At 41.1% G+C, this 7,854-nt stretch overlaps 1 long non-coding RNA gene across 1 annotated transcript in view; it reads left to right on the top strand.

Moving 5' to 3' along the window:
• Positions 1-7,854, top strand: part of LOC142698892 (uncharacterized) — a 229,128-nt gene that overhangs the window by 185,360 nt on the left and 35,914 nt on the right. The gene's annotated exons all lie outside the window — the stretch shown is intronic.

The following is a 7,854-nucleotide window of genomic DNA, read 5'->3' as shown; positions in this document are numbered from 1 at the left end:
GCAGCTAGTGGATTTCGGGGCCTCCTTTTTTTAGGAATGTATTTTAGGCACTATGTCAGGTTTGAGGAGGTCTTGTGGTACCTAAACAGCCGAAACCCCCCCAAAGTGACCCCATTTTGGAAACTACACCCCTCAAGGCATTTTTCTAGGGGTATAGTTAGAATTTTGACCCCACAGTTTTTTTGCAGAATTTAGTGGAATTAGTCTGTGAAGATGAAAATCACCTATTTTTCTGTGGAAACATAGAATTTTTTCATTTTTACAAGGAATAAAGGAGAAAAAGCACCCCAAAATTTGTAAAGCAATTTCTCCCGATTACGGCAATACCCCATATGTGGTCGTAAACTGATGTTTGGACCCACAGCAGGGCTCAGAAGGGAGGGAGCGCCTTTTGGATTTTGGAGCGCAGATTTTGCTGGATTGGTTTTCAGTGCCATGTCGGGTTTGCAACGCCCCGGAGGGACCAAAACAGTGGAAACCCGCCAAAAGTGACCCCATTTTGGAATCTACACCCCTCAAGGAATTTTTCTAGTGGTATAGTGATCATTTTGGCCCCTCAGGATCTTTTTTAGAGCTAGGGTGACCAAAAAACAGCGATTTTGGCGCTTTAAATTCTTTATTTATTACAGCGTTCACCGTGCGCAATAAATTACGTTTTAATTTATTCTGCCGGTCGGTACGATTACGCCGATACCATATGTGTATAGTTTTTTTTACGTTTTGCAGCGTTTGCACAATAAAATTAAGTTTCTATAAAATAATTTATTTTCTGGGACACGCTATTCTGAGCCGTAACTTTTTTATTTTTTCGTCAAAAAAGCTGAGGGAGGTCTTGTTTTTTGCGGGACGGGTTGTAGTTTTTATTGGTACCATTTTGGGGTAAATGCGACTTTTTGATCACTTTTTATTCTATATCTTGGGAGGGGTGGTGACCAAAAAATAGCGATGCTGACAGTTTTCCGTTTATTTTGTTTGCGGCGTTCACCGTCTGGAAAAATTAACATTATAGTTTCATAGATTGGGTCGTTACGAACGCGGCAATACCAAATATGTGTACTTTTTTTTAACGTTTTCATTTTTTCCCTATAATAAATGACTTATTATAGGAAAACAAAACCTTTTATTTTTACACTTTTATAAAACATTTTTATTAACTTTTTTTTTTCTTTTTACACTTTATATTTTTGTTTATTAACTTTTTTTTTACTTTTTACACTTTCTTTTTTTGACCTGCAGCACTGATCGCTGCTGGAATACATTACACTACCTAGGTAGTGTAATGTATTCCAACTGTCAGTGTGACGTCACAGTCACTCTGACAGTTGGTCTACGAGGATCAGCAGAGGCTGATCCTCATAGGCTGACATACATGGCAGACTTGGGGGCCGTTGTCTGGCCCCCGGGTGCCATCACAAGCATCAGAAGCCCCCACGATTGCATGGGGGCTGCTGATGCGCTACAAACCCGCTACATGCGGAGATCGCAATCGAGCCCCGCATGTAACGGGTTAATTGCCGAAATCAGCGGCGATGAGCCGCTGATCGGCAACACTGGTGAGTGTCAGCTGTCGGGGACAGCTGATCTCCAAGTTCCCGATGCACACTGTCGCCGACAGTGTGCATCGGGAACGGCACAGTGACTTTCTGTCACTCTGACAGGAAGCCTATCAGGACCAGCCGAAGGTTGGTCCTGATGGGCTTCTGTCCGTGGCAGACCCGGAAGCCATTGTTTGGCTTCCGTTTGCCATACTAACTATCGGCAGACCCCGCGATTTCGGACGGGGGTCTGCCGATATGTTAGAAACCCCTAAAATTCGGCGATTGCACCCGATCGCCGAATTTAAGGGGTTAATGCGCCGAAATCAGCGGCAAAGGACCGCTGGCCGGCAAGAGGGGAGTGTCAGCTGTCGGCGACAGCTGACCTCCTGGTTCCCGGTGCACACTGTCGCCGACAGTGTGCACTGGGATTAACTCAGTAACTGTACGTCCTCGTGCGGGAAGTAACTTCCCGCAACGACGTACAGTTACGTCCTGGTGCGGGTAGGGGTTAAACTGTTTTATAGTGTGAGGTTGATGCTTTGTAAGAAGATCCTCTTACACAAACAACAAACAGAGCCTGTGATAGGAGAGTTTGAATGATGCACAAAAGCTTATCTGCCTTTTTAGTGGCTGAGGAGAATAACAGAGATAAAACTACAGACTCATGCTGAAAACCTGATAATACAATTGTTTGAATATAATAGGATATTTACATTTATTAAATGTGATATTTACTATCATTTCTATTTCATATACACTATACCTATTTCATATACACCTATTAAATGTAATATTTATTATCGTTTCTAAGCTGACCTTTACAACACGTTTTTTGCTACTGTTTTTATAGAAACTAGATAGGTATGTGGCATAGTGTTAAAATATATTAGAGTATGTACATTTTAATATGGTGCCCCCATAGCTGCACCATACAGTGTAATGCTCCCCATAGCTGTCCCATACAATTTAATACCCCCATAGCTACACCATACACTGTGATGCCCCCAAAGCTGCACCATACCGTATAATGGCCGGATCATGACACGGATTTGAAACAGAACCGTGTGCCCGATGGACGCGAGCTAGGCGTCCATTCGTTCACCTTGCAGAGCCGAACAATATGACACCTGACTCTGTCGTCTTTTCTAAAAGGGTACCCCTCTTTTGCCCAATAAACATGGAGGAATTCCCTTATTAATTTATTTTTATTACAATAATTCTTGTAATAATAATGTTGTTATATTGTATAATATGTAAATATGGTTTATGCCTATGCTTAACTTTAAAGTGTAGCTAAATGTTTGGCAAACTTCTGACATGTCAAAGTGACATGTCAGAAGTTTGGATTGGTGGGGGTCTGAACACTGAGACCCCCACCAATCGCTAGAACAAAGCTGCTGAGCGTTCACACGAGTGCTTCAGCTGTTTTGTTTTAGCGATTGGTGGGGATCTCAGTGCTCGGACCCCCACCAATCCAAACTTCTGACATGTCACTGTGACATGTCAGAAGTTTGTCAAACATTTAGCTACACTTTAATTTTGTGTTCTGTATTAATAAAGTTGTTATGTTGTATTATATGTAAAGTTGGTTTCGGCCTATTCTTACAGTGTACCTAAACGTTTATCAAACTTCTGACATGGTTTTAGTGCAGCTATGGTGCCCCCATAGCTGCACCATTAATTTTAATATGGTGCCCCCATAGCTGTACCATACAGTGTAATGCTCCCACAGTTGCACCATACAGTATAATGCCCCCCATAGCTGTCCCATACCATTTAATACCATAGGTACAATGTCTCAAGTGTAGTATTGAACAAGGTGAATAGCAAAAAAATAATGCAATCCAAGAAGGAGATCAGTCAATAGCTTTCAAGAAAACTTCCAAACTGACTGAAAATGCCTCAGTGTTTTAAACTGTTTTATAGTGTGAGGTTGATGCTTTGTAAGAAGATCCTCTTACACAAACAACAAACAGAGCCTGTGATAGGAGAGTTTGAATGATGCACAAAAGCTTATCTGCCTTTTTAGTGGCTGAGGAGAATAACAGAGATAAAACTACAGACTCATGCTGAAAACCTGATAATACAATTGTTTGAATATAATAGGACATTTACATTTATTAAATGTGATATTTACTATCATTTCTATTTCATATACACTATACCTATTTCATTATCCCCTTAGTGACCACCAATACGCCTTTTTACGTCGGTCACTAATGGGCTTTAGGCTAGGCTGACGCCTTTTCACGTCAGCCTAGTCTAAGTCCTGCACGGGTCTCCCGTGCAGGCAGGAGCCGGGGCTCTGCTGTCTGATGACAGCTGAGCTCCTGCTCCAACGCCCGTGATCAAAGTTTACTTCGATCGCGGCCGTTTAACCCGTTAAATGCCGCCGTCAATAGCGACCGCGGCATTTAACTTTGTTTACAGAGGGAGTGCGCTCCCTGTCACCCATCGGCGGCCCGCGAATGCAATCGCGGGTCTCCGATGGGGTGTCATGGCAGCCGGGGGCTTGATAAAAGCCCCCAGGTCTGCCCTGGACATATTCCTGTTAGGACGCGCCGGAGGCACGTCCTAACAGATTGCCTGTCAGATTTACACTGACAGGCAATAATGCTCTGGTATACGAAGTATACCAGAGCATTATAGCAGCGATCGGAACATCGCACAGTAAAGTCCCCTAGTGGGACTAATAAAATAAGTCATCAAAGTGAAATAAAAATTATTAATAAAAAGTACAGTAAAAAAATAAATAAAACCATTTTTTTCCATAAAAAGTGGTTTTATTTAGTAAAAGTGTAAAAAAAAAAAAAAAAGTACACATATGTGGTATCACCGCGACCGTAATGACTCCATTAATAAAGTTAATATGTAATTTAAACCGCAAAGTGAACACCGTAAAAAAAACGCAAAAAAACGTGGCGAAATTGCAATTTTTTTCCATTGCCCCCCAAAAAAGTCATAATAAAAATGAATCAATAAGTCCCATGCACCCCAAAACAGTACCATTCAAAACTACGTCTTGTCCCGCAGAAAACAAGCCCAAAAAATCACTACATTGATGGAAAAATAAAAAAATTACGGCTCTTGGAAAGCGACGATGCAAAAGCAAATAATTTTAGTTCAAAAGTGTTTTTATTGTGCAAAAGTCGTAAAACATAAAAAAACCTCTACATATGCGGTATCGCCGTAATCGTACCGACCCATAGAATAAAGGTAACATGTTATTTACGTCGCATAGTGAACGGCGTCAATTTAAAAACGCATAGAACAATGGCGGAATTTCAGGTTTTTTTTATAATCCCCCCCAAAAAGGTTAATAAAAGTTAATATAAAAATTATATGTACCCAAAAATGGTGCCATTAAAAAGCACAACTAATCCCGCAAAAAACAAGTCCTCATACAGCTATGTAGACAAAAAAATAAAAACGTTATAGCTCTTTGAATGCGACTATAGAAAAACGAATAAAATAGCTTGGTCATTAGGGCCTAAAATGGGCTGGTCACTAAGGGGTTAAATGTAATATTTATTATGGTTTCTAAGCTGACCTTTACAACACGTTTTTTGCTACTGTTTTTATAGAAACTAGATAGGTATGTGGCATAGTGTTAAAATATATTAGAGTATGTACATTTTAATATAGTGCCCCCATAGCTGCACCATACAGTGTAATGCTCCCACAGTTGCACCATACAGTATAATGCCCCCCATAGCTGTTCCATACAATTTAATACCCCTATAGCTGCACTATACACTGTGATGCCCCCCATAGCTGCACCATACTGTATAATGGTGTATAATGGCCGGATCATGACACGGATTTGAAACAGAACCGTGTGTCCGATGGACGCGAGCTAGGCGTCCATTCGTTCACCTTGCAGAGCCGAACAATATGACACCTGACTCTGTCGTCTTTTCTAAAAGGGTACCCCTCTTTTGCCCAATAAACATGGTGGAATTCCCTTATAAATTTATTTTTATTACAAAATTAATATCTCCAAAACTAACCGTTGAATATCCCTTATATTTATTACACATGTAGCCCTTAACACTGTGACCTATCCTAAAAAATTAGGGGTGATAGGCATGCATGCAGTAGCTGTTTGGATGTGGATTTTTGAAATGACCGAGTTTTTGGTAGAAGGCACTGATGAATATAAGATAAGTGTGTTTACCAATTAATCTGTGTTTTTACACAGATCCATATGAAATCAGATTTGACATGGTATTATCACACGAGAAAGATCTTTAAAGCCCCTGGACACATATTGCACCCAGAGTGCATTTCTTGACATGTTGTGGTAGTCACCCCAAAATGTAAGTCAGCCCCCCCCCCATAACTCCTGTGAGGGTTTGTAACACTTCTTTGAGTGTATCCCATAACAGGGCTTAGGAAGGGGTGATAGGCATGCATGCAGTAGCTGTTTGGATGTGGATTTTTGAAATGATCGAGTTTTTGGTAGAAGGCACTGATGAATATAAGATAAGTGTGTTTACCAATTAATCTGTGTTTTTTCAGAAATCCATCTAAAAATAGATATGACACAGATTTTCGTGGGTCCGATGGACGCGAGCTAGGCGTCCATTCGTTCACCTTGCAGAGCCGAACAATATGACACCTGACTCTGTCGTCTTTTCTAAAAGGGTACCCCTCTTTTGCCCAATAAACATGGTGGAATTCCCTTATAAATTTATTTTTATTACAAAATTAATATCTCCAAAACTAACCGTTGAATATCCCTTATATTTATTACACATGTAGCCCTTAACACTCTGACCTATCCTAAAAAAAATAGGGGTGATAGGCATGCATGCAGTAGCTGTTTGGATGTGGATTTTTGAAATGACCGAGTTTTTGGTAGAAGGCATTGATCAATATAAGATAAGTGCGTTTACCAATTAATCTGTGTTTTTACACAGATCCATATGAAATCAGATTTGACATGGTATTATCACACGAGAAAGATCTTTAAAGCCCCTGGACACATATTGCACCCAGAGTGCATTTCTTGACATGTTGTGGTATTCACCCCAAAATGTAAGTCAGCCCCCCCCCCCCATAACTCCTCTGAGGGTTTGTAACACTTCTTTGAGTATATCCAATAACAGAGCTTAGGAAGGGGTGATAGGCATGCATGCAGTAGCTGTTTGGATGTGGATTTTTTGAAATTATCGATTTTTTGCTAAATGGCCACTGATAAACGTGAAATCCATCTAAAAACAGATATGACATGGTATTATCACACGAGAAAGATATCTAAATACCACATATAGCACCCAGAGTGCAAGTTTCTTACAAGGGCTCAGAACACTGCTGTGAGTACCACACTAGTAAGGACCTATGTGTGCTCTTTTACTGTGAGCTCTATGCACCCCAAGTTCCTATATGCACCCCAAGTTCCATGTGAAGGCTCAGAACACTGCTGGGAGTGTGCCACATCAGTAATGCATCAATGTATGCAGTTTTGAGTCACCTTTATGTGCTATGTTACTGTGAGCTCTATGTGAACCTTCTGTGCTCCAAAAGTCAACCTGGTAGTCAATAATAGCAGAACTGCTGTTTTCAGTGCTTCAGAACTTTCATCCTGTAACCATCCAAACATCAATGTACTTTCACTACCACCTCCCTGTAAAGCTATAGTGCTTAGATAGCACCCAGAGTGAAATTTTGACATTTTGGGGCGGTCACCCCAAAATATGAATATGCACCCCAAGTTCCATGTGAAGGCTCAGAACACTGCTGGGAGTGTGCCACATCAGTAATGCATCAATGTATGCAGTTTTGAATCACCTTTATGTGCTATGTTACTGTGAGCTCTATGTGAACCTTCTGTGCTCCAAAAGTCAACCGGTAGTCAATAATAGGAGAACTGCTGTTTTCAGTGCTTCAGAACTTTCATCCTGTAACCATCCAAACATCAATGTAATTTCACTACCACCTCCCTGTAAAGCTATAGTGCTTAGATAGCACCCAGAGTGAAATGTTGACATTTTGGGGCGGTCACCCCAAAATCTGAATATGCACCCCAAGTTCCATGTGAAGGCTCAGAACACTGCCGGGAGTGTGCCACATCAGTAATGCATCAGTGTTTTTAATTTTAACCGCACAGTGTGTGTTACAGTGCCATCGGATTCTTCGGTGATGCACAAACCTGAACCTAGCATCTTCGGTGGTCCCAAAAGAGGAACCTGGAATCGCTTTAGATGTAAAAAGAAGAACCTGGCATCGTTGAAGATGTAGAGTCAACCTCCCGGGAACCTTCCTGAGAACAAGCTGTTTGTTCCCCTGCAATTCCGGCTAAGGGTACTTAGGG

Source organism: Rhinoderma darwinii, unplaced genomic scaffold, assembly GCF_050947455.1.
Source record: "Rhinoderma darwinii isolate aRhiDar2 unplaced genomic scaffold, aRhiDar2.hap1 Scaffold_104, whole genome shotgun sequence".
Taxonomy (NCBI): Eukaryota; Metazoa; Chordata; class Amphibia; order Anura; family Rhinodermatidae; genus Rhinoderma; species Rhinoderma darwinii.
The sequence above is the reverse complement of the archived record's forward strand: the minus strand, read 5'-3'. Positions and strand labels throughout refer to the sequence as shown.